Genomic DNA, 27,875 nt, shown 5'->3' with positions numbered 1-27,875 from the left:
AGGCTAAAGTGCTCTCCTGGCGCTCCCTTCCCCACTTTAGTTTGATAGAAAAGACTCTCAAGTAGACAGTTTCCAACATGGTTTAGCTGAAACTCATACACGGACACACTTGTACATATGAGCGAGCAAGTGCACAAAACACACATGCAAACACACACCACAGCTGCTGTATAATATTTTTAATGAGCACACAATGCTCTCTTGGCTGTGCCTCGGCTCTCCAAAGTTCAAGCACCCAATAGTTGATATCCTGAGTTAGTGCCAGACTGACTCACTGCTCTCTCCCTCTCATACACACACACACACACACACACACACACACACATACACCCTTACACACCCATACACAGCCCCAAAGCTTTGATTGTTCAGTGCCCTTGCCAAATGTTTCACTGCAATGGGGAGCTGACTGCAGCCATTTCTCGTGAAGGCCCGCTCTTTCTCTCACCTCTTCTCCACTTCTCCACTTCAACTCTCACGTGCAATAAATAATCACCAAGTGAAGTCCAATAATTAGCTGGCATAGGTGTGAGAGGGCTATCCAGATGAGCATATGCCCACAGGAATGAGGTGATATAGAGGGGAAGGAGCGGAGTAAAAAGGAATAAAAGGGTAGAACAGAGGGGAGTAAAAGCTTAAAAGGTGATGGAGTTGTACAGACACGGCAGTCGTCGCAGCAGCCAAACAAACCCGCTGACCCCTCTCCTCGCCTTACTGCTTCCCCTCTCTGATGTTCTCCTCTTTTGGCAGCGACGAGCCATCTCCATCTGAGCCCGGCCCTTCCCGTCGTCTCCGAGCCTCACCTAGCATACCAAATGATGGTTCAGTCCAGCAGAGCAGCGTGAGCCAGCCCCGCCCGGGCCGCTCACCCAACCCTGCAGGAGGCAAAGCGTGGAACCTCTGCTGCTCTTATGAAGCACTGGAAAACTTTTATAGCTCCATAATAGTTAAACCTTTCCCCTCAACCCCCCACTTTTTTTTTCTCCTCTTATGAAGCAGTCACATTCTTTCTGCATGTGCCCCAGCTGTTCCCAACTTTATTGTAGCACTTTCTTTGTTTTATTCTTATTTCCCCTCTATCTCGTTCCCTTTCTTTCTACTTTCTCTTTCTCCTTCTTCTCCCCTCACACCCACTCCACCACAACCTCCACCGTGCGCTGCCTCCCCGTCTTGCTGGCTTGCTGTAACAGAATCAGGGGCTTAGAGAGCAGTCAGCGCCGAGATCCTCCACAATGCAAAGCAGATGTGTGACACACACACACACACACACACACACACACACACACACACACACAAACACACAGACAGACACACACAGACACACACACACAGACACACACAGACACACACACACACGTGGAAGAGCAGCCTGGAGCATTTTGGATCAGAGGGTGGAGAGAGAAGTAAGCAGAAACAGCTCTGTTGCTAGGATACAGCCAAAATAAAACAGACTCGGGGAACTGCAGTTCTCTAGCTGAAACAGGCGGTTTGTTTCCCACACACACACACACACACACACACACACACACACACACACACACACACACACACACTGCAAACTGTCAAGACTGGAAAACAATGTTTTGAGAGAGTCCTGAGAAAATGGATGAGCTGAACCTGAAGACTTTCATAAACTTTGTTTTGTTCGACAATCAGCTTCAGTTTGGTCACCATCAAGATCCGTTGCTGATTGTTCTTTCAGTTTCGAGTAAGTGAGGGCATGTGAGCTTTGGCGTGTGTGTGCATTTATATTTATATATGTGTGTGTGTGTGTCTGTGTGTGTGTGTGTGTGTTTGTGTGTGTGTGTGTGTGTGTGTGTGTGTGCATGTGTGTGTGTCTGTGTCTGTGTGTGTGTGTGCGCGTGTGTGTTGAGTTTAGAGAGGTGAGGAGTTCAGGCTTGCTGGTACATGTAGGTGTATGTGTGTGTGTGTGTGTGTGTGTGTGTGTGTGTGTGTATGTGTGTGTTTTGTGTTCAACAAAGAAAATCTCTTACTGATTGAACTGTTTTCCAGAGCACTTCATAGTCAAAGGTCTGCTGTCTCCCTGATGGAGAGAGAGGGAGAGCAATGTGTGTGTGTGTGATTGTGTGTTTGTGAGAGAGAGAGAGAGAGAGAGAGAGAAAGAAAGAGTTGGTGGCTGACAGCCTGTCCATCCAATTTATTCTATGTTTTGTCATCCTCCTCGCTCTATCTTTCTGTCTCTTTGGTATTTCTGCCTCTTTGGCTTGAGCTGTGTCACTCTCATGGCTGTTAAATACATGAGCGTTTACTATTCCTTTGGTAATTGTGCGTCCTAACCCTCCTCAGACAGAAGGTCTGCAGGAATGTTTATTTCCCTGTTCTGCAGAACAGGTGCTATCTTCCTGGAAATCTCCTGATGGCTGTAAGCAGTCACACACACACACACACACACACACACACACACACACACACACACACACACACACACACGCACACACACATACACACACACACACACACACACACACACAAGGGGGATTCCTGGGACTAATGTTTAACAGCGAGATTTTGGACTGCACCATCAATTTTAGCTCTTTGTGCAGACACTGTGGTTTACTCTAGATAGCCGGGCCGAGCCTCAGAGATAAGACAACTCTCGGCCTGCCTGTGGGAAAGATGAAAGCATTCTCCTCAAAGCTGACCTCTCTTTCTGTGTCTTTTCTACCCTCTCTCGCTGGATGTGTATGAATGTGTTTGTGAGAGGATGTGAGATTGTTTGGCCTGAAAACCTTGAGAGCTTGTGAAAGAGATTTTTATAAATCCTGCAGTTGCAGCTGTGAAGTTGGATATGCGTGTGTATGTGGTGCATTTCATTACGCTCATCATGTTCGTCAAATGTACAGGACTTTCTGCAGGAATATTAACACTTATTTAATCCCTCCAAATATGTGACATTGTAGACATTAAATACATAAACCATCATACCTGATGAAAACCTGCGTACATGGTAGTTTAAATCAAAACATTTCCAGCCTGACGTGGGGTCAGCTTTAAATTGTGCAGCTGGAAATCATCATGTTTTCCATATTTTCTCACATGCTGTGCATTGCCTGTGACTGTTAGGGGTCACGGAGAAAGATTTGAGATACAGTTGAATATTCCTGAAACCTAGAGTCTTAGCAGCTCATTGTAACGTTGAATAAAGCAAAGCAAAGGGAAAGGAGCTTTGTCAATAAGTATGTTAGATAATTAACTCTCTCTGTTTACCTCGATGTCAGATTCTGCACATATTTATGACTGGAGAGAAGTTGCAGGCACATTTCAGTGGAAGTGTGGCGGTTAAACTTTAACTCGCCATGCCAACCAACCAACCAGTACACACACACACACACACACATGCACACACAGATTCACAAGCCCATGTGCGCTCACACTCATCTACGCCCATACACAAACAGACCTACCATGGTGAGTGCTGTGAGTAACTGTAGATTACAGAGCTGTCAAACTGGCTGCTGGAAGGAGGCAATTAGATCAGGGGATGTCTTGCTAATGGGCTGCCTGACCCCAGACACACACACACACACACACACACACACACACACACACTTACACGTACATGTACACAAAAGCAGAAACTGAATTTCTCCATTACCAGCCTGAACCTTGCCCAAAACAAAATGAGAGTACTGTCAAATGTAATGCTGCCTTTAGGCTCAGAGGACTACAAACACTCAGACCAGGAGGGCGACGATATGCAGAGGCATGCACCACACTAAGCCCTGACACACAGGTATGAATTCCACTGGTATACAGCACTGTTTCCCAGGATCTCCAAACTATTAATAAACACTGTGTGTGTGTGTGTGTGTGCCCAAAGATTATACAGTGTATGTGTGTGTGTGTGTGTGTGTGTGTGTGTGTGTGTGTGTGTGTGTGTGTGTGTGTGTGTGTGAACAAGTGGGTGTGTTCCTGTGCACACGTTTTAGGCAGACAGAGGATTCATTGTGATACGGTTGTGTCCCTCAAGGCGCTGGAATCTGGCACATTGTCTTTGTCGGAAACTCAAACCATTTACAACTCTCGACTTGTTTTGATCCTTTCAGAAAATTCCATTTCCTGCGGTCGTTTGGGGAGTGACTGTAGAGAAGCCTCTGGAAGGAAAAGCCTCATTATGGCTTCAGCGTGAGCTGGAAGACTTGACTTTAAGGTCAGTGCCAGTCTCACCACTGTAGTTTCCCTGTGTGAGAACGAAGTGTGGGTGAAAAGGTGGCCGATAAGAAGGAAAAACCCAACGCGGGTTCTTGGTTCTGGATGGTCAACTGCAACCTGTTGACAGGGATTCACTTGACAGCACAATCTGTTTGATCACTGGGAATGTTTGGCTATTAAATAATATATTTTTTGGTTCAGTTACTATTTTTTTCCCACAAAATGAAAATGTCAGTAGTGTAAAAGAATAAATCATAAACCACCTGTTTTGAGGTTTTCCGGATCCTTCCATGTGCCGTTCTTTTCCAATTCTTTTCTAATCCCTGGCCTCGCCCTGCTGGTCAGTCCAGCGGCAGTTTTCCACAGCCATGCATGCAGAGTTGAGGAGCTGGTCCTACCCGAAAAACACTCCCACACCTATAGGGATGAGACTGAAAGCAGTGCCTCATCACGCATGTGTGTATTTTCTATGAAAGCATTTATTTGTCAGCTTTCATTCAGTTGAACTGTGTTTTCCAGTGAGCATGTTTGCATCCACACTCATGTGTCCGTTTCTATGCGTGTTTTTTAACGTGATGTAATGTCTGTAGGAGCCGCTCTGCTCACTGCTAAAGCGCCGCTGCTCCAGAAATACAACTGGTATGACCTCAGCTGATGCAAATTTCATGGACAGTGTGAATCAAGGAACTGGAGCATAGTAATGAAAAGAGGAATAGAGTGTGAGAGAGAGGAAGCGAGGGAAGGAGAAGGACAGGAGCCTGAAGGTACATATATTACACGTATGTTTGTGCCCTTTTCTGTTTGAATATGACATTTACCAGGTGAGGTCCAGAAAGTAGTTTTCCCAGTATGTTGAGGAAGAACTTGACAGACCTCAACCCCATCCAGCACCTTTAGGATGAACTGCTCCCACAACAGATATCAGAAGAGATTATCAGAGAAAGCAAAAGGTGCTGTTAGCACCAATCACTGCACACTGCTTAGGGCGTGTGAGCATCCATTGTATGTAACCATGTTATACAGCTGTGGAAGTATGCATCGCTTTCTCTAGCAGACTCTGAAACATGTTCAAAATCATGCTTATAAGCAATTCTCAGAATCAAAATGACAGCAGAATGTTAGGTGTGGCTTCTGAAGAGGACCCAGGGTCTCCAGGACCCCAAACACAACATCAGGGTCCACGCTCTTGTGGAGAAATGGCAGCAGTTCCCTTTTTTCTCTCACAACCTCCACACTAGAGTGGTGAGGGGGATTCTCCCAGCAGTAAACCGACGGGTCACCTGCTCTGTTTAGCTCAGAAAATGGTTTTCCAGCTTATTTCTGTGCAGCGCTTATGAATGAGTGTCACACATGCGTGCCTGCATGCACGCAGATGTGAACGCTGGATTTGTGGCAGAAAGAGAAAGAGAGAGAGACACACATGGAGAGAGAGAGAGAGAGAGAGAGAGAGGTTATTTGTGTGTGACAGAGGGTAGCCTGTATCTGTAGCGTGTGACACAGTGCTCTCTCTGCAGCAGCCAGGCCACAGTTTAGGGACTTGTGCCAAGGGACAGAATAGCTTGTCTGTTTCCTGCCTATTACTGAACTCTGATTGACAGCAGGGCTTCTTTGTGTGTGTGTGAATATGTGTGTGCATGTGTGTGTGTGCATGTGTGTGTGTGTGTGTGTGTGTGAAACTGACAGACTGACAGAAACACGCCTGCACACATTGCACGAAGGAGGATGTAAAGAAGTTGCCATCTCCACAGAGAAAAGAGAAAAAGACACCCCGCTCTCCTGTCAAAGTGTCACTTATTTAACAGTGTGTTTATCTGGTCTTTCTCTTCACAATCTCACGCTGGATTTGTGGCAGACACAAACATGAACACATACACACAGTTCACACACATGTTCACAGACCGGTCAACCTTCATTTAAATAAACAATTTCTCCACAGAGCATATTGCGGTTTATTTATTCAGAGTGTCAAATAGCACACATGAACACGTGTGCACAAACACACATCCTGGTCTCAGCTGTCATGTTACTGAAGTGTCAGGTTGTGAAGAGCAGAAGTAGCTGCCTCACCTCTGACCCTTCTGCGGTCCCTCGAGGTCATGAGGACTGCAGACGCACAACATGTGTATCTGAGATTTCAGCATTCAGACGGAGGAAGGCAGAGATCGATGTAGGAAGGGTTAGAGTGTGTTTGTGGAGGTCAGAGCATCTGCAGAGGAGATAAAGAGCAGGCAAAGATTAAAAGAACAGATGTTTGTGTACAGGAACAAAGTACAGGGCAAAGGATGTGGCTGAATAGCAGAAGTTACAATGGGTGTCATAGGAGTCTGTTTAATATATCATTAGAACCACAGGGGAGAGTTTGTTGACTCAAATGAGTTAGTCTTTCTTAGGGTGAGCAAATGAAAAGAATTCCAGTCAATGAAAAGGACCTATTATTAATGCACTGGTTTATTCATAGCTCAGAATGTGGAGATGAACCGATAAAAGAGTTAGAGATTCAGCTATATTAATATAAAAACACAGATTTGACCTAAATTTCACATGACCAACGCTCACGCCGCTGCCTGAAAATCCTTAAATTTCATCTTCAGTCTATTTGACATGTGCAGCAGTATCCTAAAATATCCTGGTGGCACAACAAACTCTGCTACTAATTTAAGAACGTGACATGTGCACTGACAGTGAAGTTAAAGACAGCACGAGTCAACACCAGGCAAGACATGCTAACGTTAGCATTTAATGCTAATTCCAAAGCACATTGGGCCTGACGCCTCCTGACAGACGGCAAAACGCTCACTGAAGGCATGTGCTGTTTTATTATATACATGCACCCATAAAGCTTTTCTGAATCTGTATTTGAAATTATAATTGATTTATTTTTGTCACACTATTATTTAAAAAAAAGTAAAATATTGAATCAAATCAAATCAAATCAAATAAAGTCAAATCATCTAACAGGGAGAAACGCACAAATGCACCTTTATTCTTGTATGGAATACTTTATTAAGTCGTCACTTAATATATAGACCAATAAATTAATAATTGATTATGTATAGTTGTCTACTGAATGATTATCAGTGGTTTTCTGTGGTGCTTGTAGATAGTTTGATAACTGATGAGTTTGTGTGAATTTTGGTAATATCAGCGCAGACATGCACAGCATGTTTATTTTGAATGAACACACCCTTACGCCTAATTTTATGACTTTATACTGAACCTGTGTTGAAGGATTATGCTGCTAAGTTGCATGATGTGAGTAGGGGGTTGTTTGAAAGTAAGGAAAATGATACAAGCATTGTATGTGGATGAGATATATGGCTAAATAAATGATATACCTTTTGTTGTGAAGGAAACAGTCACGCAACACTCACTGAAATGTTTTTTGTTTTAGTTTATTTAATTAAAATATTTTTTTGACCGACAAGACATGGATGAAAGTGGTAAAAGAAAATGCAGGGTGTGAAGCGGGCACATATTTGGCGGAGCTGTCGTCAAGGTGTGGTTTATCTTTTCATTAAGGGAGGCTGAGAGAGGAGAGAAGAAGCGGAGCGAGGAGACATGAACTATAAACAACTAGAATTGGACACATCATCGAGGCCAGCTGATAGTCCCAAACTCCCCCCCCCCCCACCACCACCACCACCAACAACCCACTCAGCAGCCCTGCAGTGAGGCCCCAGACACTCACCAAGGACTAAACAGGAATCCCCCATAGCCCCACGGCAGACTGACTGACTCTGCATGGTCTACATCACACACACACACACACACACACACACACACACACACACACCCTAAGAGACTGCAATACACACATGCATTTGCACACAGGCTTACAGACAGTACAGAAATAGCCCCAGTCTGGGGTATTACCATACACCATACACTCTATCTGCCCAAAAACACCTCAACCACTTATATCACACTGCAGCACTATATGGTTTTACCATATGCAGTCAGTTATAAAGAGAAATGAGCACTCTTTGCTTTTCCTGCTGATATATTTGCCACTCAGTCATGTTTACTTCAATATTTTCAACCTTCACTTTTCTTGTCTGTAATTTGTCTCATCTGCCATCTTCTTTCTTTTCCTTTCCTCTCTCTTTTGCCCCCTTCCCGTCATCCTCTCTGTTTTAATTTCTCTTTCACTCTCGCTCACACACACCGACACTCACATGAATACACAGATCCAGACTACGGTTCCTGAAAGCATTTCTTTCTCACTGTTTATTGAGTTTACATTCTTCCAGCCCCCCCACATTTCACAATGACATTGGGTGATGCACGGAGACAGAAAGTGCAGATGAAAAGGAAAGGTCAGGAGTTCCTGAGCCTCTAGTTCCTGACATTGCATCACCTCCCACAGCAAAGCCCATGTGCTCTGGTTCCCCTCAGTGCTTAGTGAAGCACTTCGCCAGCAAGGAGGGGCTTTCTTCCACCCTTTCCCCTCAACATTTGCATGGTTAGGGTTTTCCCTCAAATACAGAGTACCACATAGACTCAAGCATTCTAAGAGTACTTTGTCTGATTAAGGAATTAAATCAGAATGAAGATTATAAAAAGGTGTCAAACTCCCAAATAATCCCCATGACAGCTATTAACTAAAACACAATTATAATCAGTGATACCATCCAGAACTCTCTTCATTGAGTTTAAAATAAACTCTTAAAAATTATAGTTTTAATTTAATTTGATAATTACTGTAATCCTCAGGTGTTAAGATGTCGTTCTGAATCTAATCTCAATATCAGTTTTGCTCCCTTTGGCACGTCACGGTAAGTCATTTCGTGCTGAAACGTCCTCACCCAGAGGATGATTCAGCGGTTTTGTTCAGCACAAATTTACTCACACATTCAAGAGTTATGTCAGCGGAGATGAAACTGCTGTGTTCAGTTGATATTGGATGGTGCTTACTAAAAGACTTGGGAAATACGCTTACTTGCGTTAGGCAAGTAAGGCAAACTGGTAAATGGGAGATTGTTGTTTTCACATTTTGGTTTTTGTAAAGATTAAACGAACTGAATACAAATAGTTAACTAGTGAACTTTAGAGGTGATGGTAGGCAGATTTAGCCGTTTCCAGTGTTTATGCTAAGCTAAGCTAAGCTAACCCTCTCCTAGCTGTAGCTACTTATTTACCAAGTTGGGGACTCTTTCAATAAGAAAGCGATTAAGCTTATCTCCCAAAATGTTGAACTAGCCTATACCGTGGTCCGCTCCAGATAATAACAATTTAGTTGAAATGAGTGGTGTTTCACTTCAGGCTAACATTCAGTTCAGCGTGTGGCTGTGGGCAGATTTGCTTCGTCATGATGGCCGCTCAGGACACACGATCCCCTCTGCAGAGAGCACCCTGCTGGTGTCTGTATCAGGTCAAGCTCGCCGTCAAGAATGCCGTCTATTTCCAGTTGACCTACCGTGACAGCTAGTTATAAACCTGGGTTATGCGATTAGGGCTGCCAGAGTGGAGGAAGAGGAGGATGAGGAGGATGAGGAAGATGAGTGTGGGGTTTCCTGGGAAGCTCCCAGCCAGACATCTGCTGCCATCACTCTGTCACCCTTCCACCACCTCACTCCCACTCTGCCATCACGCTGTCTATGTGCGATTTGCCCTCTTTCTGTCTCAGTGTCTCAGAGATGGCTCTTTGTGGCGAGCAGCAGTGCTCCACTGAATAATTCAAAGTGCCAGCAGGGACAGACAGTGGATTAAGTCCCCGTAGAGGAGGAGGAGGAGGAGGAGGAGGCGGTAGAGGGGTGAAGAGCCGGGACAAGGGAGGGGTTTAGTCCATTAGACGTGAGGAGCTGAGGGGAAATTCATTGACGAGGCAGTGGGGTGGGCAGCGGTGTTAAATCAGTAGGGTGTCAGTGGGGAAAGAAGGGGTACTGTCAGAAGTGAAAGGGAAAGGGAGGAGAGAGAGTGAGAGAGTGGGCGAGCGAGCAGGCACCACGTCATGTGACAATCGGGAGATCCCTGAGCAGAGCTGGTCACCTGACCTACTGGAAATGCACCCTGCTTGCCTTAGAACGATTCCCAGAAGTTACGTGTGTGTGTGTGTGTGTGTGTGTGTGTGTGTTTGTGTGTGTGTGTGTGTGTGTGTGTGAAACTATGCCTCCTGTCCTTGTCCTTAATACAGATTACAGCAGCAAGAATGTGTGTATGTGTGTGACACTAATAGGCCACATCGCAGCGAGGGATGGGTGTGTGACTTTTACATTGAAAAATTGGAGTTTAAATGTGCAGAATTGAAATACATTTTTTTTCAAAAATCACCACGTTATTTAAAACACAGTCAGACAACCATGACAGTAGAAGTCCTTGTACAAGATTCCCGTCAGGTGTCTGTCTGTGTTTAAGTGTTGGCAGCAGAGATGAAAAGTGGATTTTAGTGAAAAAAAAGCTGTGTGTTTAAAGTCAGTGGTGCAGTGAGTGTTGAGTTAGTGTGATCACAGTCTAAACTAGGGTAATTCTACCTCTTCTTCTTCTTCTTCTGCTGCTGCTGGACTTTTGGCCCAGCTGTCTCACGCCCACTCAGTAACACACAAATGCACAATTTCAAAACAGCCAGAGCATCATTTACATATAGTTCAGAAAGTCAGGGGGATTCAATCAGTCGTCTTTCTTAGAAAAATGATTTCTAATTATTTTAAAACCTAATGCTTGCTGTTTGTTTTAACCAACAGCACTAGTTCCTCTTGAATGATATATGTTATTCTGGAGGCTGAGGCCACTGTGGTCAGTGACTAACCATCCAGTGGCTGTGTGTGGGTGTGGGCTCAAGAGGGTTTGATCAGTCATGTTTCATGTGTGTTTGTTGTCTTTTGTGGTCGAAGACTTTTTACTCTGCCGGCATTAAAGCAAGTCTTATTGTTCTTACTCTCACATTTTAATAAAAACCCCCCGAAAGTCCAAAGATGGCAGATTCATAGTGAGATCAGCAAATCATTATTAAGCAAAACGCAAGACTGTTCGTGTTTTGAAAAATATGATGAAGTGCTACTGTATGTGCAGTGTGGTTATATCAAGTGTTGCAATCTATGTGTTTATATTTGACGTCAAAGTATTTCTGTCGATCCCTCTGTTTTCTGCAAATTATAATAGTGAGTCAGACATTAGTAATAGATGTTTGAAGGTTAAACAGACATGAACTAATGCCTTATGGGAATTTACATGCTCTGCCCTGAGTCCTGCTCTTACCCGGTCGACACAGTTCATGCTAAGGCTGGTCGAGCAGCATTCAAAAGCCCTGTGCATTCTGGGAGTGTGACTAAACAAACACATTGCAACCATAACTGAACAGTTCGTTGATGGACTTTATGGGCCTTCTCTGAGCGCAGCGCTTTCAGGCTTTGTGGAGCGGGATGAAAAATGCACTCGGCATGAAAAGACCTTAAATACTTTCCATGCGCGCACGTTGGCTTGTTTTCCCTGGAGGATGTCCGCACGTTACTTTATACGTCCCCGGTGGGAATCTGGTGTTTGCTTTAGTTCCGGGTGGGTTGTGCTCTGGGTTTGTGGGTCGGTGTTTTCAGACCAGTAGCTCCAGTAACAGGACCGGGCAAAACTCCTCTGTGTTTTCAAAAGGAAGCTCTGTAGCTGCTGTTACTCTCAGAATGAGGATTATGAAAAAGTATCCCCTGGTTCTAGGTAAGTGTAGGTGAGGTAAATATTCTTTGAGGTTTACTGAAATACACGTAACCAGGGTTGGTTTCAGAGCACCCACTCTTGTTTCAGAGCATCAATAATGAAGAGTAACTCCACCAGATGCAGACCTCTAAAAACACTGGCCTGCTGTGAACAAATGTGGGCCAGCATCGCTGCAATGACTATAATAAAAAACAGATCAGCTCTGTTGTATCCATAATCAATCAGACAGACATCTGGCAGTGATTCATTTTATTAAACTGCAGTGTATTTCAGTATCAGTCCTGCTCTCCTCCATCTCTGTCTCCTTCTACCATCTCACTTCATCTCTCTCCCTCTAACATAACAGAAGTGCTTCTCCTCTCCTATGTAACCCAATGCTTGTCCCACAGCACTAAAGTGTCATTTGGGCCGCGGCTTAAGTACTCTGTGCGCTCTGTGCTGTGCTCTAACTCCTACAGATCAACAGAGGCCCAGATTAGACAAATGAATAATTCAGTTTATTGCTTTAAATGCAGTTTGTGGTAAAAGACTGTTATAAATCCTCTAAGACTTCTGACCCTGTTCATTTTAATGCTATGACCCGAGGATCGTGCTGTGACCAACATGGTTTAAAGCATGTGCCAGTGCAGAGTATTAAGCTGATTATTCCTTCTTCTTTTTCCTTTCTAATCTTTCTCTCTCCCTCCCTTTTAAGGTGAAGTTTTAAGAACCAGTGAGGTGACGACTCTTAAATATTCCCTCCAGGACTTAAGGACAATGAGCACATCAAGAGCTGAGACTTGTGTGTGTGTGTGTGTGTGTGTGTGTGTGTGTGTATATGTGTGTTTTATCTACACGATATTGATGGTCTTGTATAAAAAAATGGTGGAAAATAGTATTAAGCTTGGCAGAGCAAGAGTTTCTGCTCTTCCCTCTGATCCACCTATATGATAATGGATGTCAGCATATTAAAGTGAATCAGAAGAGGCTGTTATTAGCCATCATTCATCAATTATTGATCTTTTACTTGAAACTCCAGGCAACCGAGGTTTAGCAAGGATGATATTAAAGCAATGGGTCGATGTTGCTCAAGCGGAGAAGCATGTTAAAACGATAATGTTTTTCTTTTTCCCATGTGTGTGTATCAGTTGTTTTCAGTGCGTCTATCTGCCAGCGTACTTGTGCTGGTGTTTCAGTCAGGGGTGAGTTTAACCTGATGATCTCATACTGTGGGTGATGCAGTCTTACGGCAGGTGAGTCATCAGGCGATGCTGTGGGCCTCTTACTGGAACAAAGACACGCTCAGATCATCTCCCCTGCAGCATTTATCTACTGCTGTTCTTACTGCTGCATCATCTCCCCATCCTCCCTCCCTCTGTGTCCACCTCATCACACAGCCGGATCTCATTTTCCTCCTTCACCTTCTCTCTCTCTCTCTCTCTCTCATCACTGTCCTTAACTTTCTTTCCTCTTCAGTCCACTTCTTGTGGAAGTACTTCTCCTCCGTTTCTGTCCTCATCACGGTCCCTTTATTTTTACCCTTTCTAGACAGTGGCTGTTTTGTCTGATCCTTTGTTTGATCCATAACTTCTTATCACATGATAAAAAGTATAAAGTGTGTCATGAATCAATTAAAAAAGAAAAGAAGAAATTCAAGGAATGATACAGTGGCACATTAACATACCCATTAGATGACCTTTCATTAGCAGAAAAAGTCACAGTCACATGCATTCCTAAGAATTTCAATCTGCACAGATAAGAAACAAATTTTAAACACATTAAAGGAATAGTTTCATTTTGAGAAATACGCTTATTTGCTGTCTTGCTGAGCATAAGATAAGATGATCAATGATTGAAACAACGCTCATGTCTGTATCTTATATGAAGCAGGTGCCAGTAATCGGTTAGCTTAGCTTAGCTTAGCACAGCATAGCATAAAGACTGAAAACAAGGGGGAAAAATGTCCTTTCTTGTTCAGGATCATCAATTTAACCTCTGTATTTTCCAAACTATTCATTTAACACCAAATATGAACGAATAAATTAAACTCAGAGCTTCATCAATAGCTGCCTCCTCTGTCGTCACTTCATTTCTCCTTCCTTTGTCCTGTGCCTCTTTTCCTCCAGCTTCTCTATGTCACTCTGCTTCTATTTGCATTTCTACTGCTGCTTGTATTTTATCCCCCCCATCACACAGCAGTAAACACGAGAGCAACAGAGACCGCCGGTTTGTTTTTTTAATTACGTAAATGGACTTGGGTCCGCTGGACCAGACAGAGAAATCACTCTTTGGACTCCAGCACTGTCATAACCATTTCTTAAATTAATGACGTCCAACTAAATGTTATTAAAATCTGTCTGTGCAGCGGGTTGTGTGTACTTTTACCAACTGCTGTTTCTGTTTTTGGGTTTCTTAAATCTGCTCTCAGCCTCTGACAAGGTGAACCCTCCACAGCGTCCAAAGAGCAGAGTCGACAGATGCTCGTGCCAAAGGGGGAACTCACCTCAAACCTCAGCCTTACCTGGTCCTGACAGGCTGCAATGTGACTCTCCTACACCCACACAAGGTGAGGCCTGGCTGGGTTCAGTGGGTGGAGAGGCGGCACTGCCCATCTTTCCAGGGAGGATCCCGTCAGACGCAACAACAAACATGTGCTCAGACAGAGGGGTATTATCTGTTGTTATTATTGGAGATAATTGTGTCAGATAATTATATCTATTAGCCACGCTGCGTCTTTTCAGGCACTCCAATGTCAATATTGTTTCAATCTCAGTCCTGAGAGCGCTGTAGCCCCATGGGAAAGTACTGTGGATCAGGTAAAGAGGGGCTGAGAAGGGGCCATGAGGTAAGTGATTTGTATGGACATTAATTATCTCTGTAAAACTCTAACAATAATAATAATAATGAGAAGAAAATACAATAATTTTATTTGTATAGTAGTTTCGAGGTATTATCAAGGATCAAAGTCATTTTCTAAGAACACAGATAAAAATCACATGAAAACTTTAATCAGCGTTGTATACAAAAGTAAAGTCATCATATACTTCAATTATAAACCTGGATTTTACTGTAATCTGAAAAATCTTATCTATGTTTTTTCTTATTACCACAGACATTTTGTTTCCCAACATGCCCTGTTTCCTTGTCGTACATGAGCGTTTCTGACTTTTGACTGACTGTTTCACTCACAGAGGGCTTTTGTGTGCTGCAGGTGTTGAGGTATATGAGGCTGCGCTAAGGAGAGTTTTATTCCTATGGGCCCCATGAGGCCCCGAGGCCTGGTCCAAGAGAAAGACCAGAAGCTGTTTCAACTTCCTCTACTGTTGTTTTGTATGGAACACAACTTCAAACACTGTACGTCAGAGCACGCAGCCGACCACAGCTACACACACACACACACACACACACACACACACACACACACAACACCTACATACTACTGTAAATGTGTCTGCCTGATTTTCTTACACAAGTTTACCCACAAAACTTTTCCTGCCAGACTTAAAATAAAATAAAGACATGGATATTCATTACTTTCACAGGTTATGGAGAGAAGGGAAGGTTTGGATTGAAACTGTTTCATGCCTGCACATGTTGTCATGTTATATATATATATATAAATATATGTAGTATCAAGAGCCTTTACTACATTTGATACAAACTGTAGTAATAGCACAACATTAATATATCGTATTACAAGTTAAAAAAATTACTTCAGTAGCAGGATGTTTTATTACATCATAATGTGTAAGCAGCATTTTAATGTTGTATCTGGTCGGGGTGGAGCTGTAACTTTCACTGCTTTTTATACTGCTGTGTATTTCAAGATATGAATAAATGTGCACCGTATTTAATAAAATGATCATATCTTTCATGTAAAAACTTTAAGTAGTAACTACCTGCTATGGGTGTCAATTGAGTGTAGTGGAGTAAAAAAAAAAAGTACTCAAGTACAGTTCTCAGTCGTATCTATATCTAAGTGTATTTTATTTTGAAGATTCAGCAACTTTAGAATGTAATTTTTAGAAGTTCCCCGAAGAATAATTTGTACTATATATAATATAGTACAAAATTAAGTTCAGCTTAGAGTGATGATATACAATACAGCGTGTAATATTAGACCATAGCAGTAAATGGAGTCCAGTCAACAGGTAGAGCAGCAGAGCAGAGAGCTCCCAGAATGGATTGTGTTAGCGTCTCTAAAGCCCCTGGAGCCACAACACTGACCTTTCCTGTTATGGAAATGTACTGCTGGCTGTTCTAGGCCCACAGCCACACACTGCTTGTTTGAATGGCCACACAGGCCCCCTTCTGCTGCCTGCCTCTTTCCTGAAGACTGCTTTTACTGTTTGTGCTGCTATGTGAATGCACGTTTGTGGAGCATTGTTCAGCAGAATGGGCACAATGTGTTCTCTTTTTATGTTATTCTCTGTCTTTATCTTGGCAACCTTCTACTCTACTGTGTGGTACAATTGCGCGGAAATTTACTCAGAACTCCTCATAATACTCGATTAATAACGCCCGCCTCTATCTCTGTGTGTGTTGGATGTAAACCAGTTGATTTATGATTCCAGACCAAAGAAATACAACAGTGCGGAGCGTTCATTTGTCGCCTCGCAGTTCATTTCAAGCTGCTTGCCGTCACAGAGCCTCCCTCTCTCTCCTGCCCGTCACTGTGATTAGGGGCTAAACTGGGGCAAATGAAGTGACATGTTTTGCTTTGCAATGAAAACAGAGCTGTGTTAATACTTGCATGTGCAGTTGTGTGAGCGCTGGAGCAAAGGGGCTCACACACTGCACACTGGGTCAGCTGTGATGCAGCGCTGCGCTCTGTCCGCCATCATCTGGACTTTCCATGTGTGATGTGATTAGAAAGCAATTTGCTCCTTGACAATCTGACCCAAGAAAAACACCTGCTTTATTAAAACAAAACAAATTACCCCATTTAGCCCAAAGACGCAGAAGTGAACGGTTTAGCGGCCTGAATACATCACATGGATGGATTATTATAAACAAATACAGGTTTTAGGAGTAAATCAGAGCACGGCGAACATGATCCTTATTGCGACGTATGGCGGCAATGGCAATCTCCAGTATTTTTGTTTGACCCACAATCTGGGCTGAAAGGCTTAACAGCACAGAGCTGAACATGGATCCAGATTATCATCAGTGTTCCCTTCATCTTGTGTGTGTCTCAGAACTTTAAAACAATATTTACATGTTGAACCGGACACATTTTTAAATGTTTAGCCCCAAACTCAAATATCTCGGGTTTATGTTCTGAGCACGCTGAGTTTTTCCAAAGCCTTTCCTACAGCAGGGCAAAGCTTTCTGCGTAGAATAATAATACGGCTGTATATTTCACATTAGAAAATGAAAAAGATTGTGCCCGAGGGAATTACACTGTGTTCAGTTACATAAAACATAAAACAAGCGGCCTTTTAAAATAAATATCTCTGGACTGATGTGGCTGTAGTGTTTGTAACGAACACAGGAAAGGCCCCAGAATGCAGGCTCGACTTAGCGCAGAAAAACAAAACAGTCTTTAATCAGGCAAAAGGTCAGTACACGGTAAATCAGTCCATTCTGGCAAAAGTACAAAACTCCACAAGGCGAAAGGCAAAACTGGTCAAAACCACGAAGGCTTACTAGGAAATAACACGAGGAATTGCTGGAACACTGATGCAAAGGACAAGACGAACACACACAGACTAAATACTCGAGGGAAGGGGAGACAACGAGACACAGGTGCAGCACGTTGGGGCGGGGCAGGTGATCACACAGGCGGGAAACAAAGGAGGGCAGGAAGTAAAAACACCTGGAACGAGACAACGTGTGAGTATCAAAATAAAACATGAAACACAAGCGTTGAAACAAAACGGGGAATAATAATAAAAAAGCTTAACCACCGGGACGAGGCGTGACAGTGTTAGAGAAACTGGAAGATGCACAGCAGTTTCTCCAGAATGTTCTGTATAAATGGGAGATTTCAAAGACAACAATTTTGGATAGAGTGGTTTGGCCACAAGAAAAGAAAGCCCCCCCCACAAAAAAAAAGCAGGGGGATTATACAATGTGACGTGGACAAAGATCAATCCTTCACTGCTGGTAAAAATAGATTTACCAATTTTGCCAGCAGGAATTTGTATTAAATTTGACTTGAAATATCCTAGAAATGCCATGCGGCTTAGCTCTGCTTACACTTGTGACGTGTCCCATTGTGAAGGCGTTTGTCCTCCTGCAAACCCTCAGAGAACAGTAATCGCCTTGCCTGCATTTTGTGGGGGGGACGTTAGCGTAACATAGCGCGCCATTGCATTAGACCAGTCAGCTGCAAGCTGGGATTGTTTATGATTTGTCAGAGAAACTAAGCACGGCATCATAATCGCTAAGCTGTTGGGATGCCCTTTCAGTTTTGGCATTTTTGGACAGTTTTGGATGCTGCTGATGCACAATGAGGCCTTTTCATGTGATTGTTGCAGCAGTGAAGCTCAGCTGAATGTGTGTCCTACTCAGAAATCCCTGTGCAGTTTTCCCTTGTGGGCTTAAACAGAAATCTGTGCTATTTTTTGAGAGTTGCAACTTCCTAACCACTTCTTTTCCCAGGTGTTTACAGATGAGTCCTAGTGTGACCGGAGGTCCTTCAGGCATGACTATGGCCCTCTGTAGAAACCAAAGCAGCGTTATCTCCCCTTTCCACACGGTTTCTCTCTGGGTTACCCCCGATTAACTGTTTTTATTTCTTTTTAAATCCAGTAAGCCCCGTTAAGAAGAAGGAACAACAGCGCCTTCGTGTCTATATACAGTATTTTCTTGTTCCTCAGTGGTTGAGAATAACAGTTTTTCACTTCCATATGCAAAAGCAGAGCCATTCTACTCTTTTTGTTTATGCTTGAGTGGACATTTGCTTTCTGTCTGGCTCCTCTCAGTGTTGAAGTTTCTCCTTCATTCACTCTCTCTTCCTCAAAGCTGCTGTTACTTAATTCAGCTTCAGATGTTCCTGTGTGTCACTGTCTGAATGTGCTGTGTTTTCTGTTTTCTTTTTCTGTGTGTGCAGACTGTGCACACTGCGTAGGAAGCAACAGGAGGAGAACGGACCACGGCGAAAATGTTTGGTTCGATTCCCATGCCAATATTGTTCCAGCTCTCGCTCACTTTGTTTGTTTAACTGGAACAAAAAATCAGAGTCACATCAGAGCTTGTATTTGATATTTAAAAATGGTATTTTATATATTTTCAACAATAACTACAGGGAAAATTACAAATAAAATTATTTTATTATTATTATCATTTTAGCAAATTATTAGATCTCTAGTGTTCCATCTTTCTGAGCCTGATGCACATTGCAGCACTGTTTACTTCTTCTTTTCTATCCTGAGCGAATGAGAGCCTGCGTTCTGATTCCTCTTTGCTGTTACACACTTGTCTCTCTGTCCTTGTTTTTTTTGTAATTTGGCATTTTGTTTAAATCTGGACGGAACAAAAGTAGCTTCAAGCTAATGCTAAAAAGAACAGACAAAGCTGCCTGTAAGGAAAAATAAAAGATAAAGGATCAGTGATCTGATCCACTGATTCAAGGAATAATGAATAATCTAATTTACTAAAAATACAACCAACTAAGTGCAAAATGTAACCGTCTCCCCACTTATAAATTACTGAGCCGACCAAATATAGTGAACATCTGCTGCCAACAGTCACATCTTGATGTCTGTGAAGAATATCAGTGTTTAACACAATTTGTTTATGAGTTGAATTTAGCAGCAGCTCAAGATTATTGAAAACCGACCCGTGGCGTTCTGCAGCCACGTGAACTTGATATACAAGTGTTTTTAGGCAGATGATATAGGCAGAACCATTCCTTCTCCAGTTTGGTTTCCCAGTATTTATTACCTCCACAGTGACAGCTCTGGGCCAACAGTAAGCAGGGATTTGTCTCTCGAAGAGTTGGCCTACTTATGCCAAGAACACAAAAGTCTAAATCTGTTCTTTCATCGCGTCTCTGTGCACTTCTCACCATCACAGACAGAGAGACAGACAAGATTCCAGCACTGGTGCCAGCCTCAATAACGTGTGTGTGTGTCTGTGTGTGTGTTTGTGTGTGTAACGACTGTGTGCACGTACATGTGAGCGAGTGTCTGCGTCAGCATGTGTGCATTTTTTGGACAAGAGAAGGAGGGTGTTAGTGAATTCAGAGGAGTCGAGCGGTTGGGTGAAAAGAGAAATGAAGCAGATGCTATTTCTCAGTTAGGGCAACGTTAACTCTGGTCTTTGCCAAGAGGCAGCAGCCGCTGGCACGGGACTGACGAGTGTGTGTGTGTGTGTGTGTGTGTGTGTGTGTGTGTGTGTGTGCGTGAGAAGTGTGAGTGTAATTGCAAATAGGAGAGGTGCCTCAGTATTGCATTAGCTGTGCCCTTATAAAGATGGGAGCGGGATATACTGTTCTCATACTGAAATGCCATATTAAACAAACACCAAGCAGTGGGTGGTGAGACAGTGTGTGTGTATGCGTGTGTGCGTGAGATGGTGTCCTTCTCTGTGTGAGGCCTTTACAGGCTTTAGGAGCTGGAACACCGCAGTCCTCTTCATGTAAAAATAGACTGTATATACTCACAGCCTCTATACACTCTGTATAGACAGCACAGAGATTCAAGCCCAATTACTCTCTGTGTGCAGGAAGGAGGACAGTCTCATTTGTACTAATGTGGAATAAAGCGACCAGCTATTAAAGAATAACAATAAAGACATGATTGTTGCTCTTAGTCATTCTTTGCGTTAGTTTTGCAGCATTAGATATTAAAGTTATAATCCTTAAGATTTCAGTCCTGGTTGATTTGGCAGCACCTGTGGTTACTGGCAACAGTTTCATACAGGTAACTTAAAACAGCTCTGGTCTGACTTCAGGAGAGTGAAAAGTAAACAGTCAGGCTGATATCAGTGAGATGAAATTGCAAACAGTGACGCTGGATTACATACATCCCAATTCTGCAGCTGCATCCTTCGGAGGGTGCAATGAAGACTGATCGTGTCACGTAAGTGCGACTAGGCTGTCACATTTCGAAAGGCTCCTTCAAATGTGGCTGAGAAATACGGCCTTCTTTTCCTGGGCCCCTGTCCCAACCTATCCCAAGATTCATTGCGCACCTGTAATGAAAACAATATGGCAGCAAACAACATCGACAGAGGATTAAACTTGATTTCTACAACTGTTAAAACTACAGGCCTTAAAACGTCAAGTTTTTGTGAGAAAAGTTAGGTGTTGTCAAGGTTGATAGGCGACAGGAGCTGTGACTCAACATTAAGGGAAAATCCTCCACAATTCGAAAATCGTCTGTAAGCCAGACCGTCTCATTTGGTCTGGTCGCATCATGGACCGCATCTCTGAAGGATGCGACCCCTGAACTGGGACACAGCTAGTGTTTGCAGTCATGAGCAACTGCATGGGGACACAAAATTCAGGAAAAAACATGATCTGCTACTTTTTAAACATTATATTGGCTGAAATATTGTCAGAATTAAAAACAGCTGACCTTTCATGTGATATAGTAAAGCTCCGTCTTAAACTGTCAGGGCAGCTTGCATCAGTGTCTGCAGCAGCTTAAGATCAAGCTGACCTTTACAGGAGGAGAGCCAGTATGCTGCTCCTTTTCCTTTTTCCTCCTCCTTCTTCCTTCCCTCACTCCCTTTTTTTTCTCCGCTCTCGTCTATCTTAAGGTCACAGTTCAGCATTTGTGTAGCTCACTCCATCAGCTCCAGGCAGCTGGGCCAGGTTGACCCCTGTGGCATGGTCCGCTCATACCAGCACCAACACACACACACACACACACACACACACACACACCAAATACCATATCTACTGTTTTATTACACACACGCATGCACGCACACAGGCACACACACGTCCACAAACACACACAGACACACTTTTTTAGACAAACTATAAGACTCACACAGAGGTGTGCACGAGACAAACACACACTGAATGTTTGTTATGTCTGTCTCTCTGGTATTGTGCGAATCAGACCCCATGCAAAGTGTCTGATACACTTCCACTGTGTGTGAACCATGTGGCTCACGCCTTTTTCTTTTTTGTAGTCGAAGACCACATGGACACTAAATTATTGGGTGGACTAGACTTCTTAGGAGACATATTTGAAGATCAACACGACAGGATTACAAACCCTGTTAGCATCAGACTCTCATTTCTAGTCCACAATACTTTTTTTTTTTTTTTTACCAAATCTCATGTCCACCCTGTTTTTAAAACCTAACATGTATTTTGTTTCATGATTACAGCATTACTGATCACTATTATAAGCACTGGCAGAGACGGCTGGTTTTTGGAAGCTGTCCACATTTCAACCCCCTGCACTGGCTTGGCAGTTGACATCACAGGTCGGCTCTAACTACCTGGTAGAAAGTCTCATAGATCTGTCTTGCTGTGGTTACAATAGCACCCTCCATGTACTGAGACATCTGCTGGTAAACTGGTAGCTGAGGTACACAGAGCCAGAACAACATCTGGAACATACTATCTAAAATCACATATTCAATGTAAACAAGCAAAGGTGGCAAAACGAGGGGTCTCCATATAATGGCAATATAGCAGGAACTCTGTTTAAAAGGGGCTGCAGTCCGTCTTGTCCTGTGCTCAACATATGCCAGTGTCGAGAAGGGATCGACCAAGGAAAAACTGGAAATTACCTCTATACAAAAGTAAAGGCTTTTAATAATTCAGACGGGGGGTAGTTCAAGAGCGATTCCACACTTTTCGCTTTCCCCCTTTGGTGCAATTCATACACACTAATTGCACTCGGGTTTAGCATTTTGGTTTGCTTGTATTTTTTTTCCTGTGTGAAACCAAAGTTCACAAACTTATCAACTGAACCAACGAACAATAGGTGTGAAAACAGCCTTAGGTGAGAAGATTGACACCAGTCTAATGGCTATGGCTAGGTATGAAGCTACAGCAAATCAGCCAGCAAAGATAAAGCTCAAATTAACAAGTTACATCTTGGTGATTTGTTTAATCCATATATGTTGTGATTTTACAGGGGGTTATCTGTGACCTCCTAAAGGCTCTGTTGTTGGCCTGGCAACCTCATCAGACCCTCGTAAAACTTGTTTTCACACTTAGTTTTCTGAAGGATAAAACAAACAAGATATAATGTATTAATCAGTGAGCTTTGGAGGTGCTGGGAGGCAGATTTTGTTTCCTTTGGACAGACCCAGGCAAGCTGTTCCCCCCCCAGTTTCCAGTTATTATGCTAAGCTAAGCAATTGCTGGATCCAGCTTCAAATTAAGCCAGTGAGTATTGATCTATTGATTGGTATTAATCTTCTCATCTTGCCTTTGGAAAGAAAGCAAATGAACAAATTTCCCAAAATGCCAAACTATTCCCTTAATATGCTGTTTATACACATAAACTTGTGCATTCACACAGTTTCATTTCATCACCCTTGGAGACAAGTAAAGGCAAAGTGATGCTTGGAGGCAAACCAAAAAAAGAAAAATGATGGCCCTTCCACTTCAGGTTGCACAATTTAGTCTTATTGTGGCTAAGTTTAAGTGAGAGTGGTGAGTGAGCCCTTTGTCTGAGGCCTTGTAAGTGTAAGTGTTGGTACGACAATACAAAGAAGACAAGGAGCACTAAACTATAGCTCTAAAGGTGAACTGATAGAACAACAAACGTTCACTTTGTAGTTTCTCACCAGTGTGAGAGCTGGCAGTGGTTTTCTGTGGCTGGAACAAGCCGAGCATCTTCACTTTGGGTCTTAACATTGTGGTTTGTATGCATGTGTGTGTTTGTATGTGTGTGAGAGTGTGTATAGAGCTCTTTGCAGATGTAGGGCTGGCTGTGTGCCAGCAGCAGGGATCTCTGGGAGCAGACCCAGGCATGATGTCATTACCAGCCAGACCAGGGAGCCGCAGTAATCTGTGACATTGTGTCTTCGAAAGAGAGAGCCAAGCACACAAGTGTGTGTGTGTGTTTGTGTGTTAACATTATTTTTGAACAGTTTAAGTGTGTGTATGTGGGGTAAGACATGGTTATTGTCAGTTGTCTGTGCCTGGTGTGTGTCAGTGACACTCCTCCTTCATGCTCTGGTCATCAAAAGATGACCCCCAGAGATCCTTTTTTTCAATCTAGTATGGAGTGACATATGAGGCTGTTTTCTCTTTTCTATTTCAGGTTTATGACTTTAGAGGGACAGACAGAAGTCTGACAGGTTGACATTTCTCGGTGGCCACTTGAGTTTACAGCTGATGTGATTTGGATGTTGGGGGAGAGGCCGTGACAGTCTGACGGTCAAATCCAATTGGTCTTTTTATAGAATGGAAACGAGAAAATTCACCATGACGATTTTCCCATTTCTCATTCACTTGAGACTGTAGTTTCTCTGAGATGTATGAGGCCTGTCTGATGCTTTCCATGTTATATTTGTTTATGTTTGGCTTTGTGAGGGGAGGGGCGGAGGGTGAAGCAGGGAGCCAGAGAGAGGAATCATTGAAGTGCTAGCCAGTGTTTATGTTTGTGTCTGGGTTTCCCTCTCTCGCTCTCTCTTTTCCCTCATACCCACAACAGCAAGCAGGTTCATTTCTTTCCCTCTTTTCTCCCTACCTGTCTCCCCCCCCCCCCCCCCCCGCTCTCTGATACAATTCAAGTCAGCCCCAAACGAACCTGTTCGCTCTTCACTTTCCCACCACGCTGCTGTCTCTCTATACACCTGCCAACCTTTACTCTTGTGCCGACAGTATGTTTGTGCTCCAGTCTGGCTGTTGGCGTGGTCCGTCTGGACGCTGAGGAGGAGGAAAACCCGTCAGGTGGAGCGCAGCTGGGAGGAGCTCTGAGGCCAGGAAGAAAGAGCGCCTGTGGTACCGACTTCAGGATTTTCCATTGGAACGGCGAAAAACCCAGACGTCTGTGCAAGCTTTATCAGGAAGGAGTTTGGTCCAAATGTGCACACTGTGCAACAACACACATAAAGAATACTAACTGGAGGAGGTATGTGGAAATTGTGGAAATTTTAACAACTTGGTTGCTTACTCTCTTTTTTTCTGTCTGTGCATGTGCTCATGTGATTGTGACTAAATTGAATCGGTACTTCAGGTTTCACATGTCAGCAGGGAGCTCTGTTTTCAGAAGGCAGGTTTCAGATAACTGCCCAGCGCCCCATCCACGTCTCTTTCTTACCCAAACACATTAGCACTCACACTGCTGCTCCAATAAGGCCTCTCACCTCTGGAATATGAGGTTCACCCCACGCTGCCTTTAACTCATGTCACCTCATTTCAGCGGTTCATTGGTACCCCCAGGTCATAACACTGAGACATACGACACCACTAACCTGCCTATCACCACTCACGCTGCACACATGCAAAAACCCCCACCACCCTACTCTGCCTAAAATTACATGTACCAACAAAATATAATTAAAATGTACATTTAAATGTAATTCCCACTGAATGAGAAAGTGGACTGTATATGTTTTGGTATATGTGCAATATAAAGATTACTCAAATGTTCTAATTGCAGCTTCTGTTTTAATCTTTTTTTTCCGCATGAACAGCTTTTCATTCTGAGTTACCACAAGCAATCGCAGCGTCATGTCATTTCCAAATCATATTATGTACTGCTTCGCAACTAAAGTGAGTGTTGTAAATTAGGGCCCACGCATTCAGTAGGGGAAGGGCTTTCTTTTCCCAGAAGACAAACAGTCAAAATGGCTGGTCATTTACCACAATGCCACCAAGACGTTTGAGTTGAGTGAGTTTTCCTGTAAGTAAAAGGGGTGAAAAGTCAGCCACGCCCTCAGTGGCTTTTGTTTACAAAGTGTTTGTTTTTATCTACTTCAAGGTCAAATTGATCATCAAGAAACGTGATGATGTACAAAAAGTTTAGTTGTACAGATAATTTCCCAGTTGCATGTTTAAGTATTAGGCATGTAATCACCCACTGATTCAAACACTCATTATATTAAAACTTCTCAGGGTGTTTATGGTTACTAGTTTAGCTGAAATTACAGCAATTGTTTTTTCCCAGTAAGAATCATTTTTAAAAAATTTCCACTAACTGTCTTACCTGGGATTTTTGCTGTAGTTCACTATTGAGAAAGTGTGAATCTGTGGAGAAACCTTTGACCTTTAGGTCTACACTTTCTGTCCACCTCTGCAGCAGCTGTGAAAGCTCTGAATCTCAGCTGTGCAGCTACATCTGCTGAGACTCACCCATCTGTATCCCCGCTAACTCACCAGGCCTCTTCTGATCAGGCTGAGAGGGATTCCCAGCTACTTCATGGTTAGTTTGTAGCCCACCCTCTGCATCGCTGTCACCTCCCCTGTGGTTTTCTCCCGCCTACACTGTGGTGAGTCTGTCACTGCTCATGAGTCAGTTGAGCTCTATGGCAAAGACATGCTGTGGTTAGCTGATCTTTATGGCCTCCCTGATGAGAATCCATAAGAAGGAGAACCCCACGATGTCTCACTCGTAACCACATGGACACACTAACAAATTCAAATATATGTATAATCTATCATTTATGCAGAAGTGAAACTAAGTGAATTGACAGCTTGCTCCATTTCTGCAACATGAGATAAACAGGCTATAATCATTTTGTGCAATGTTTAATATTGTCGCAATAACTCCATTATTTCAGTCTACTCACCAAATTAATCGTTGACATCTGAGAATTAAGCCACAACAGTTTAACCAAATGATCTCAAACAATTTAGTTGAAGGTAAAAGTAAAAGTGGAAAATGTAACTAAGAATGGCAGAGTCAAAGTTGAACAGAATTTGTTCTGTAAACTGTGACACATATTTACAACAGGTAATAATTTTACCATTTATGCGTTTTCGCTTCCAAATAAGCGTCTAATCTAAATCTAATCTGGGGATTTGTTTAACAAGACAAAAAGTCTAGAGCCACTCTTGCAGCGCTGCTTGCTGTTTGTTGCTTTGAGCTACACTAGCCAATAAGCTAACAGTCAACATCAACTAATATTCTCATAATGACCACGCTAACCTGGTGATGTTTACCATGTGCACCTTCTTAGTTTAGCATGTTAACGTTGTAACGTTGTTTGTCATTAGTTTTGTTGGTGTTTGGTCATAAACCAAAGTAATGGAGATTAATATATTTGATATTTTGATTTGATGATGGTGCAAGATGGAGGTTTAAAGTTACACTAAAGTTGTTTCAGTTCAACCTGCGGGGAACATGAAGGGAGTCATGAAATCTTATCCAGTAGTTGTTGAGATATTTCTGTCTGGACTCTTGTGGCGGACTCACCAACCAGCCAACCAGTACTTCCTCATGCAGGAAGCATGGCTACATGATCATCTGATGGTTTATGTTTGTTGTCCCATCTTATTAGCAATTTCACTATATTCCCAGATCTCAGCAGTTAAATCTGTGATAAACTGAAATTGTCACCTAAAGGGTCTGTACTTTGGTGTGAATATTTCTCCTTTCACAGCAAACAGAAACACTGAACATACTATTCTTCGACAGTGCTCATATAAAACTTATCAAACCTTCTGACCTTTAGTGAAACCGCTGCTTTTATTTGAATGTCATTATGTGGAGCATTAACGTCTCTCTGAAAGGTTCAAGCAGTGTGGGAGAGGGGATCCCGTTGCTGAGGTACAACTGAACAGAACGTCATAGATGCAAAGCAGAGCACGAACACGGACCCCCGCAGTGTGTGGGCAGGTTGCTGCTCGTCATCTTCCCAGCTGTGGGGTGAGGGGGGGGGGGGGGATTCTGAAACTGCAGGGGTAAAAGGAAAACCCTCATTTCAAAGTGTTTGTAGTGTTCGAGCAAGTAATGTCAGTTGATAACAGAGTTGAGGTTGATGGTACACGGCACACTTGGGCGGGTTGGAGGTTGGTGGTCTTTATCACGCCCACACATCCTCTTTTTCAGGCCTGAGGCTGCTTCGCATCACTTCTTCTGTGTTAACACGCTCTTAATCTCTCTCAGTTTGTCACACACTCTGTTCTAGCAGCGATCTCACAAATAGGGATTTCCGGTTCCCATTAGTAACAATAACATTTACTGGTGCAGAAATATGAATATGAA

The sequence above is a fragment of the Seriola aureovittata genome, chromosome 6, assembly GCF_021018895.1.
Source record: "Seriola aureovittata isolate HTS-2021-v1 ecotype China chromosome 6, ASM2101889v1, whole genome shotgun sequence".
NCBI lineage: Eukaryota > Metazoa > Chordata > Actinopteri > Carangiformes > Carangidae > Seriola > Seriola aureovittata.
Note: the sequence above shows the minus strand (reverse complement) of the source record.